We start from the raw sequence: 4,492 nt of genomic DNA, 5'->3' as shown, positions 1-4,492 counted from the left end.
GGAGGGATGGCCTGGCCAGCGGTGGGAGTAGTAGGGGGCGGTGAGGCCTCCATGGGAGGCTGGAGCAGGTGGCACGACCAGCGCTGCTTTGGGCGGCTGGAGCAAGAAGACCAGAGGTTCAAGAAGCACGACGGCCGTTGGATGGACATCGTACGGTCACTGCAGCTAGAATCATTTATATTGACTAAGTTGACAAAGCCCTTGGTACGTCAACTTAGTAGGCCCACAAGTCAGCTTCCGAAACGGTGCGCCCCAGATGTCAGGGGGAGGAATCATTTTTTGGGCGGGTGAAGCTAGAATATCTGAGATTGAAGAAGAAGCACGGCATCCGTTGGATGGCATCCAACGGCCACTGCTGCTAGAACCGTGTGTTGACTATAAGTTGACAAAGCCTTGCATACGTGTCAACTCTGTTTTTTTAGGGGACGCATTAACTTAGTAAGGCCAGAAGTGTGTGGCAGAGAACTTATAGCCCATTTGAGATTTGTAAGAATGTGTAGCCCATTTTTTAATTCTAATGGAATTTACTACAGCCCATTTACAGTTTGTTAAAAGTATAGCCCATTTCAACCAACCGTTCAAAACAGAATTCAATAAAATTCCCCACATTTTGATGGGATCCGAAATATTTTTATCCCGAAATTTCTAGTCAGATTAAATACAATTTCAATATAAATTTATATTACGTAAAAATCCAACGAAACATTGTGCTCGCAACAATTAATGAAATTAAAATTTTCAATATCCAAAAATAATATTTTATAAAGTAATCACGTGTTTGGTGCATTTTTTATAGTTGCTGCCCAGTTTTTATAATTACATCCCATTTATTATTTCTTAAAGCCCATTTTCATGTTAAGCCTAATGCATCCCTCCTAGGAAAGATTTGCAGCCCAGCGGGGCGGAGAATAACAACTTGACCTTGCGTGGGTATTCCTAAAAAAAGTATAGCTGGGCTAGCCATTTTCAGCTAGAAAAAAATTAATATCTGGGCTGCATATCTGGCCTGGGCTAGACGGGCCACAGCCCGCCCAGTTAATACTTGCAGCGATGTTTTCGTCGTTGTTCAGAGGAGAAAAATTAATATCTGGGCTAAACATCGAAAAACTCTGCAGTGCTCACACCTCAAAAACACAAATACTGCTCGAGCTGCTTGGTCCCAGCCGTCGGCCGCTTCTTGTGCAATTCTCTCGTTTATTGACTACTCTCTCAATTCAAAAATCTCACCAACCAAGGTAGATGATGAGTGGTGGAATATTTTTTGTAGTTTGCAAAAGCACCCAATTAATGCTCTTGTTTTCCTCAAAAATTTATGTTTACGAATGCATTAATTGCAATGCATGGATGCATAAAGTGCATGCATTGGTCAGTTTTCTCTTATTACTTGCATGCAATGATTTAATGCACCTTGAAGTCTGAACATGTGATGGGGAACAACCAAATTGAGCCTTCTAAAATGGAAAAACTAAAATTTTGAGATAAGCCCTATAAACCGGAAAGGAGGGAGTACTACATAGGTTGACAATGGTGTGGGACCGTGATGTCAGGAAACAGGGAGGAAGAAAAATAATATATATATATATAAACACTATTCTGATCACGGGATCAGAATAATATTCTGATCACTACCTGAACTGCCTGAGTAACGTGCCTGACCTTCCCTCTGTATGAACCCGACCTTCGGGCTATCTTCTCAACCGTGCCTTCTACCGCAAGTTTTTCTGATCGTTTGTGTTTTTGGCAATGTAAGTGTAATGTTTACATGCTTTTTAGAATCTAAATGCTTGTTTTGATTGGGAATCTAGCTCGTTACCGGATTTGCTCTCGGGTGGTGATGAACATGGGTCTGTCACAAGTGTTGTGCATGTACTAGATGTTCTAGGATCACTAATAGGATGAGAATTGGGTTTAGGTACGAGTTTACTTCATGATTTGTTGTTATTTTCCAATGAATTTGATTTGGTGTTCCGCCACCTCTGTTCTTTGTCTGCGGGATTGGTTTCAGCCGCTGTTGTAGATTTGTAGGTTTTCTGTTCAAATTGGGTGTGGATTTGTGTGCGTTAGTGAGAAAAAATGTTGCCCATGTTGTTAATTTGAATATGCGAGCTCACACAAATCGAAATCCGGCGATTGGATCTTCTGCCTCCCGCCGTGGTTTTTTGTTCGAGGGACAGTATGATGGGGATCATTTTCTTATTTATCCGGAGCATGATGACGTTCGAAATGGCGGTTGAATCCTCCCCATTTTGTTAATTCGATTTGGCCGGCTCATTCATTCTGAAATTGCGGATTGCACTTTCTGCCTCCCGTCGAGGTTTGTTGTTCGAGCGCACTGATTGATGGCAGATCTTTTTTGGATGTTTTATCTGGAGTATGACGACGTTCGAAATGGCTTTTAACGTGTCGAAATTTACCCAAACGATTAAATCTGGGAACCAAATTTAATCGGGGTTGTTGTTTCAATCAATTTTTGTTCTGTTGTACAAGCTGGACTGCTAGAACTTTCACACCTGAACTTCTGTGTTGTAAGTAGATGCTTGACTTCAGTCGATGGTTTTTTATTTTTAATGATCCACTATCTTCAGTAGATGCTGGACTTCTTTCTAATTAATGGTTGAACTTCTGGTTTTCCACATTGCATTCCATATTTTGCAAGGCAAAGGTGCATGGTGCTATATATTTACTTTTTTTCATTTTTTTATAATTTTAGTTCTTGAGATGTTATTTTTAGAGTTTGTCTCATGGTCAATCATGGGATTAGTCCAAGTATGCATGCACTTTTTCCAGATCATCTAAGGGTCGTTGTACAAGATGGACTTCTGTACTGTTCATACTTGAACTTCTGTTTTTCCTTCTTTGCAAGGTAATGGAGCAAGCCCTATGTGTTTCTTTCTTTTTTATGTTATTTTCATTCTTTTGCATTGCTTTGGATTTTTTGATAGTCCCATGAGCAACCATGTAATTGGCCTGCAGATATGCGTATATTTCTTCTTTTTTCTAGTATGTTTTCGTACTTATAGTAGTTGTTCGATCTTCAGTGAATAACTATCATGAACTTCTGTATGCTAATCGTTTTTAAAATGTTAATTTGAGGTTTTGACAAAATCTATTAATCAGTGTAGATTTGTTTTTGTTTAGCTAGAACTCGGTGTTCTTTTTGCTTTGATGTGTTGCAGCATGTGGATCTTGAGCTTGTGCGCATTGAAAGACCAGGAGAAAAAGTTGCATATTACAAGATAGCTAGTGGGTGGTCCTGAATTGATGAGTGCTTTCTTTAGAGTTGATGATATGATCGGTTCTTGTCCTAACGATGTTTCTTAACTTAGACCACTATAAATGGGCCTTGGATGAGCTATTCATTAAGCATGATTTCCGTCGAGTAATCATTCTGGAAGGTCTGATCTCCTTGATGGTTCTTGTTCTTAGATGTTTCCGCATGCCATCTCATTTCCATGGTTAATTGGTTAACATATGACATGGAGATCGCCCCAGATTTCTTTGACTACTTTGAGGCTACAGCGAAATTACTTGATACTGACAAGTATGTTACAACTATACTCTGATTATACATGTCAAGACAATGAATAAATATCAAGTGTGTTTAATTACGTTACTGTAATTATTGTTGTGGTGGTATTGAAGGACGATAATGGCTATTTCTTCTTGGAATGACAATGGACAAAAGCAGTTCGTTTATGACCCAAGTTAGTTCTATGTTCTGATAGGCCTCTGTTCACCTTTATTTCCGCATTAGAAGGGAGAGTTGCTCAATTTTTCTAGATAATGCTTTGCAGAGGCTCTTTACCATTCAAAGCATCAAGGTCGGGTCTGTTTTTAAAATGCTAAAGATCTTCATTGAATAACTGTCCTGAACTTCTATATCTTTTCTATTTGAACTTCTTTAATTATAATTATGTTTGTTATTTTAGGATATAAATGGGACTATTGACAAATGCGGTAGCGCGAGGCCGAGCAGGGGGGAGGAGGGCCTATTGGCTATTTCTTCTTGGAATTAAAAAAATGTTTATTAGCACACAAGTTGCATCTGCCTATACCTTTCTAACTGAACTTAGCATTATTCACAGCCTGAACTTCTCATATATAAAGCTATTTGTAGCCTGGACTGATGCTCATAAACTACCTGAACTTCGCATGGCTTTAAGCAGGCGGATTTTCTACTATTTGCAGCCTGGACTGATGCTCACAGACTACGTGAACTTCACATGTTACAGCAGGCAGATTTAAAGAAAGATTTTGTAGCCTGGACTGATGCTCAGAGATGAACCTGAACTTCTCATGGATGTGAAGGTCAGGCAGATTTACTACTATTTTTGGCAGCCTGAACTTCTCATGGATTGATGCTCACAGATGTACCTGAACTTCTCATGGATGTGAAGTTCAGGCAGATTTACTACTTTTTTTGGCAGCCTGAACTTCTCATGGACTAATGCTCAGAGATGTACCTGAACTTCTCATGGATGTTAAGTTCACG

The sequence above is a fragment of the Triticum aestivum genome, chromosome 1A, assembly GCF_018294505.1.
Source record: "Triticum aestivum cultivar Chinese Spring chromosome 1A, IWGSC CS RefSeq v2.1, whole genome shotgun sequence".
Taxonomy (NCBI): Eukaryota; Viridiplantae; Streptophyta; class Magnoliopsida; order Poales; family Poaceae; genus Triticum; species Triticum aestivum.
Note: the sequence above shows the minus strand (reverse complement) of the source record.